This window comes from Aulostomus chinensis, chromosome 19, assembly GCF_037954235.1.
Source record: "Aulostomus chinensis isolate RoL2024-O1b breed Wild chromosome 19, RoL_Achi_v1.0, whole genome shotgun sequence".
Classification (NCBI taxonomy): Eukaryota; Metazoa; Chordata; class Actinopteri; order Syngnathiformes; family Aulostomidae; genus Aulostomus; species Aulostomus chinensis.
In genome coordinates, this window is record NC_141338.1 from 24,066,153 (window position 1) to 24,073,743 (window position 7,591).

Genomic DNA, 7,591 nt, shown 5'->3' on the forward strand with positions numbered 1-7,591 from the left:
ATGTGGAGAGTCTCCAGTTCTTCATCATCCAGTCTCCATCATTTCCGGTGATCCTTGGGCGCCCCTGGTTAGCTTAGCATGAGCCACACATTGCTTGGGCCTCTGGCAACATCCTGGAGTGGAGCTCCCTCTGTCACGCCCGATGTCTTCAGACTGCACCTTGCCCAGCAGTCCAGACAGTCCCCAGTGCCTCTCCCCCTGATCTTTCCTCTGTCCCTCCTGCGTATCATGATCTTGGGAGGTCTTCAGCAAGACGCGGGCTCAGTCTCTTCCTCCACATCGGCCTTATGACTGTGCCATCAACCTCCGCCCGGGGGCTCCTCTTCCTAGCAGTCGTCTGTACAGCCTTTCTGCCCCCGAGAGGACGGCTATGGATGATTACATTTCAGACTCAGTGGCAGCAGGGCTCATTCGACCTTCATCCTCCCCGGTGGCAGCGGGTTTCTTTTTCGTAAAGAAGAAGGATGGTGGTCTCCGGCCCTGCATAGACTATCGTCAACTCAACAACATCACCATCAAGAACAAATATCCCCTACCTCTGATGAGCTCCACCCTCGAACCCCTCACCCAGGCTACTGTCTTCACAAAACTGGACCTCCGGAATGCCTACCATCTCATTCGGATCTGGGAAGGGGATGAGTGGAAGACAGCCTTTAAGACTCCCCGTGGTCATTATGAGTACCTGGTAATGCCATTCGGCCTCACCAACGCCCCGGCGGTGTTCCAGGCACTCATGAATGACATCCTCCGCGACATGCTGGACCGATTTGTTGTGGTCTACCTCGACGACATCCTCATCTTCTCCAGGTCCCTCAAGGAGCATGTCCAGCATGTTCGGCAGGTTCTCGAACGCCTCCTTCGTAACCGGCTCTTCGTAAAGGCTGAGAAATGCCAGTTCCACTCTGATTCCGTGGAGTACCTGGGCTTCATCATAGAGGGGGGCAAGACTCGAGCTGATCCTCACAAGATTCAGGCGGTGGTGGATTGGCCGGATCCTAAGTCTCGAAGGGAACTGCAGAGCTTCCTCGGGTTTGCTAATTTCTACAGGAGGTTCATCCGGAACTATAGCTGTGTAGCGGAACCCCTCACCCGGCTAACCTCCCCCTCTCAGCCGTTTGTCTGGTCCCCAGCTGCCCGCTCTGCATTCCTGTCCCTCATGGAGAGATTCACCAGTGCCCCTGTCCTACTCCATCCCGACCCCAAGAGGCAATTCATTGTGGAGGTGGACGCTTCAGACACCGGGTTGGGGGCCGTGCTCTCCCAAAGGTCGCAGGCTGACCAGAAGATACACCCCGTGCTTTCTTCTCCCGCCGATTTCTGCCTGCTGAGGAGAACTACGATATCGGAAACCAGGAGCTGCTCGCTGTTGTGGCCGCGTTGGAGGAGTGGCGCCATTGGCTGGAGGGGGCAGAGCAGCCATTTACCATCTGGACAGACCATAAGAACTTGACGTTCATCCGGGCTACCAAACGCCTCAATGGTCGGCAGGCAAGGTGGGCAAGCTTCCTCAGTCGGTTCAACTTCACACTGACCTATCGCCCTGGCTTCCGCAATACCAAGGCAGACGCTCTTTCTCGACAACACCTGAAGGAGCCTGTTACGGAGGAGCCAATCCCTGTCCTCCCTGAGACAAGGGTGATTGGTACGGTGACCTGGGGCCTGGAGACTGTGGTTAGGCACCCTCTACGCTCCCAACCAGCCCCGAGCAACGTACCTCTTCGCCGGCTATTTGTTCCTGACTCGGTCAGATCTCGGGTTCTCCAATGGGGCCATTCCAGTCAGTTTGCTTGCCACCCTGGAGTCCATCGCACCTTCACCTTCCTGGCTCGGAGGTTCTGGTGGCCTACCATGAGGAGGGATGTCAAGGAGTTTGTCATGGCGGGCACCATCTGTGCCCGCAGCAAGGCCTCTCACCAAGCACCCGCTGGTCTGCTGCAGCCCCTTCCAACTCCCAGTCGGCCCTGGTCCCATGTGGCATTGGATTTTGTCTCTGGACTCCCTCCCTCCCAGGGCAACACAGTGATCCTGACAGTGGTGGACCACTTCAGTAAGGGAGTTCACCTGGTGGCTTTCCCCAAGCTCCCTTCGGCTTCAGAAACTGCCGACCTCCTGATATGCCACGTGTTCCGTTTGCATGGCCTTCCCAAGGACATTGTCTCAGATCGAGGGCCTCAGTTTGTCTCCCGGGTGTGGTGAGCCTTCTGCAAGGGTTTGGGCGCCTCTGTCAGTCTCTCGTCAGGATATCATCCCCAGACAAATGGACAAACTGAGAGGATGAACCAGAGTGTGGAGTCTGCTCTCCGTTGCGTAGCCGCCAAGAAGCCCACCTCCAGGAGCCGGTTTCTCCCCTGGGTCGAGTATGCGGTCATCTCCCTGGTCAGCTCCGCCACCGGTCTCTCACCCTTCGAGGTATCTCTTGGGTACCAACCACCCATCTTTTCGGCGCAGGAGTCTGAAGTGGCTGTTCCCTCCGTTCAGGATCATCTGGAGCGTTGTCGCCGTATCTGGGAGATCGCCAGAGCCGCCCTGCTCCGTGCTACAGAATGTGCCAGACGAGGAGCTGACCGTCGCCGATCTGCAGCACTGGCTTACCAACCCGGCAGAGAGTCTGGTTATCCTCCAAGGATCTCCCGCTTCAGCCCGCTGCCAAGAAGCTGAATCCCCAGTTCATTGGACCCTTCGAGATCCAGCAAGTGCCCAGCCCTGCAGTCGTGCGTCTTAAGCTTCCGGCCTCGATGAGAATCCATCCTGTCTTTCATGTGTCCCGAGTGAAGCCAGTCTCCTACAGCCCCTGCCCCCCCCCCCCGAGATTGTGGATGGGCATCCACAGTGGAAGGTTCGTCAATTGGTGGATGTCCGGCGCCGGGGACGGGGGTTTCAGTATTTGGTAGACTGGGAGGGGTACGGTGTGGAGGAACGGAGCTGGGTGTCCCGCCAGCTCATCATGGACCCTGGCCTACTCACTGAGTTCTACCACCGCCACCCAGACAAGCCTGGCAAGTCGCCTGGTGGCTCCCATAGGAGGGGGGATACTGTTGCAGCTCGATCTGCCGTTCGGCCCCCCCTGCGTGGGCACGCTGCCTCCCCAGAGATATCTGAGCGTGCCGCTGCAGAGTTGCGAAACCGGCAACAAGGGCGGGCGAAGCGCACGTCATGACACACCTGCAGCTCATCTGCTCGTTCCTCACCTGTATCTAATCAGCTCCCTCTGGCTAGTATAAATGTGTTCACCTCCCAGTCCTCAGATGCGAGTTTGTCCTGAAAGAACACAGACTAGTTTCCTCAGTCTTCGCTAGTTCTGACAGTCAATAAAAGAAGTTCCGTTAGTTCCCTCAGTCTTCACTGTCCTATCGTTCCTTTGTGTTGATCCCCTTATTTCTGTTAGTGCTATTTGATTCAGACCCCAAAGGAACCGTTTTGAGTTTTTGTTCCCTAAAGGGCAATCTCATCTTTTGTTTTGTGTTGTGCTATTGGATTCAATCTACAAACCCTAACAGCCAAGCCCTATTCCTAAGGTCAACAAGAACATTCACTCCTGAGTGAAATAACCCTGCAGCAAACACAAGTATTTATGGCTCTGCCTTCATTCAGCAATGGTGGGAACAAATCCCAGGTGAATGTGATAATTTGCTGCTGACTGGCAGAGTAGTTGGTGCTCCTCGCAACAAAACACAGAGGCTAAGAAAGTTTGCTGCTATTTGTTCCACTAACTTCAAGGGCTTTTTATTATCTCAGCCAGATCGTTCCCTCAAAGATTCATTTGAAAATGACTTGAGAAAAACATTCAATAAAACACTGACTGTCCTCCATGCAACTTTTACTACAGCTTACCAAGATAGTAAGCCTTCACTTTCTGGTGCTCATGACGGCATTCAAGATGAATATGGTGTTTACCATTAATAAATGTGCAGTGGGACAGGAGTACACATAATCCTTTCCCAATCTGCACATATCTTGTCACAAAAAGTGACAGTGACAGTGTTTGTGATGCGTACGCCACAGGTCAATCCATCTTGGAGGCAGGCAGCTCCTTACCATGCTGTGATGTATCACAGATGAAAGCATCTGTTTTGTCATAACATAAAAGTGCAGGTGGGCTGATGACACATGATTTACTCTTAACAAGCGCATCTTTCTGTAAAAAATATCGTGCAGCAGTTGTGGAACTGACAGTTCATGCAGGTTTTGGATGAATTTTCCTGGATATTTATCATTCATAGGATGTGCTGGGGACGTTTTTTGCCTTCTTGATGTGACATTTCATTAATAACTGACTTTTGTTGGATCTGCTTTGAAGTAAATATATTTTCCACATAATCAAATAATTTATTAGTAATATTCTCTGTCTCTTTACCTTATCAGTCCTTATATCTGCTCCCATTTTCCTTCCACTTTCACCCCCAGCTGGCCATTCCCACTGATCCTGGGTCTACTCCACATTCCTGCCTGTTGTAGGATGGGCTTGCTGACGGAGAATTGTTGGATGTAAATTGATCGAAGAAGTGTGGTGCTGGACCTGCTCTACTAATAAAGGCCCATGAGATTATTTTTGTGGTGATTTGGTGCATTACAAATAAAACTGAGGAAATTAAAATAACTTTCTTGAGTGTGAATGTACCCTTTTTGGGTTGAGTCTTACTAGTCTTAGCTACTTGTGTAGCTCTGTCTTAAGCTTTTGTTTTGGCTTTTGTTTTGGCAGGTTTATCAATATGTACAGTGGCAATTAATATTTTACTAGAGATGTTCCATGTGCTGTTCAATGTTCCAATGCTCCAATTCCAGTTTCCATGACCACCACCTCAGACTCCATTGTCTTGTTGATCATGGTATGTGATCATCATCAGTGTTTGATGCTGCAACAAGTGCTTGAGAGGAGGTTCTAAGCAACATGACAGGACAGCCTTCCTTGATCAAAATCTTGTGATCAGCGAATCCGGAAGGAGTAGAGAAATTCAGGAGGAATGGGGACATTCTGGTTGCCCAGGACTGTGTCTGCAGAGAGGTACTCTCACCCCCCAAGGGAAGATGTTGACACACAGCTCACTGACTTCTGCTTTCCAGTAGCATGCAGATTGTGTTAGCAATTAGCTCAGGAGGAGTGTAGTCAGAGTTCCCTCGCCAGGTTCTGAAGACTGCAGGGGAAAACATCATGACCCAGGACCTACACTTAAAGAATAGATCTGCATGCAGGGGTTTCTTCAATTTGCATGGTTTGGCTCAGTTAATTAACCTAGCATTTCCCCACTAGATTACCAAGAGCCAACATGGACAACAACACTTAGAGGAACAAACTAACAAATAGCCGATTGTGTGAATACATAAACTGACTACATTAAGGTGTGAGTAGATCTGACCAAAATCGTCCTATTCATTAATTTCAATATTATATCATTCTTTCAGCTGCAGCTGGGCCACTTGTAGAGAAACATGGTGTGAGACATGTCTATGGGACTGTTGCTGCGATCCATCTCACTGACAATATATGTTTTAAAAAAACTTACAAATATAAATAATTTCCTCTGCTGAAAAAATCTGTATCATAGACATCCTCAACAAGAAAGGTGATGGGGTTTCATACATCAAACATCTGAAGGACCCTCCCAAAATCCACACACCCATGTATGAATAAAGTTTGTATATACGTTTTGACCTTGTATCTCGGCTCCTAGCCTACCCCGGAGCAGGTTAGGTGCAGCATATGCTGTTACAATGATATACTACTGAAAGGGATCCCCAGAAAATACAGAACATCCTGACCCTAATGTAACCACGATAACCCTCTAATCCTGCAGGTCCTAGGGCTGAAATAGACATCTTGACTTTGCTTTCCCATGACATATTTGTGCTTCTCCTCCTGGTCCTCAGCAATTTGTCCAAATTGTATGTTTCTATTTACATGCCAAGTGGTGACATCTGGAGGTAGAGGTATACGATTTGAGCATGACTGCCTCTCCACCCAGGGGAGTCTGGTATGGGTTGCCAACCAAACACAACAATTTTCCCTCCCCAGGGATCTGTGCAACTCATCAGATCCATCAGAACATTTTCCACTTCCTCAACTACTAAAAAAACTTCCTTTCAGGTGATGAGTTTAGCAGACCGGATCAAATTGGGCAAGTAACCGTGAGCACTGACAATGTGCACAAAGTGTCCAAGGGGATTTTTAATCTGGAGCCTGCTGGCCACATGGCAGCTGCAAGTACGGTAACTCAAAGTTTCCATGAAAAATGGGGGGGTTTGGATGTCTAACACCCCCACCCCCCTTTTTTCTTTGTGCAGGCCTGCAGAATGCTAACTGTCAGGCTTCTTAATGGAGCAGAAGAGATCCTGCCAGCGCCATAACCCATTAAATACCCATTTTGTTGTTGTTTGACAACAGAACTCTGTCACGATCCCTGTCTGGTGTTTCCTGTTTTATTTTGTAGTCATGTCCTGTCTTCCTGACCTCCCTCCTGTGATTACCTCATGTGTCTCACCTGGGTGATGGCACCACCTGTGCCTTGTTTCCCCTCTTGTATTTAACCTGTGTCTCCTCAGTTACTTGTTGGGTCATTTTGCTGTCGTCGTCGTCTCAAGTTTCTAAGTCTCGCCTCAAGCCTCCAGCTGTCCCCGTCTCTAGCCTCCGTTGCTCCTAATAAACCTCTTTTTGCACCATCCCTACTGTCTACATTTGGGTCTCCATCATACCCACAAACCCCAATCGTGACAAACTCAAATCTAACAAAATATCTGTTGTCTTGTTCTTAATAGGAACAAGCAGAAGGGGATGGATGGATGTTTAAGATTTATTTTTGTCAAACAACATCTTCTGCCATTCAAAGCCAGCCCTCCACTGCTAACCTTACCCCAGGTCTTCTGCTTATGTTTGAAAGGAACTGACAGCAATATGAAGGTGTTCAAGGCCAAGCCATGCCATCTGCACTTCACAGGTACTGTAACTACATACACAACACTGCATTATAAAATGTAACCATATTTTTCAAGCTTGCTGCAACACACTCAGCATGTATGGGATGACTGCTAAACCTGAGTAATGCATTGTTGTATTTGTTGTTGTGTTATGGCTATGTTGGAGAGCACAAGTCATGTATGATTAGGTTTTTGAGAGGCTGCACACCATGAAAGTACATTATTCAGTTAGGCTGCCTTCTGCACCCAAATCATCCCCAAAATCACAAATTGTATGCGCTGTTGAAGCAGTGTACACCATGTCCAACACTGTTAGAGGGGCCCATCCTGTACCAAAAAAGGCTGCTAGTTTTTCTTCCCCCCTGTGCACAATAGTGGAATAATCTGCTATTAAATGGAGAGTTTTTAACTTATTTACAGCTTTTTTGTCTCTTAACCTACTAATAAGTCACAGTTTGAAGTTGGACTGGTGCATTAATAGTTTTCCGTGTTCCAGAGAAAATAAATTAATGATGGTGCTTTAATCTGTTATGATGTTATTGCAGATTGGATAGTTTTTTTCTGGCGCACACCCAGAGTTACTTTTCATTTTGGTTGCGCGACAGGAACAAAAACCTGCATCATTACTTGCTCTCCTCCAACTGAACATAAACTTCCCTACAGGAGAAATCACAAATTTACA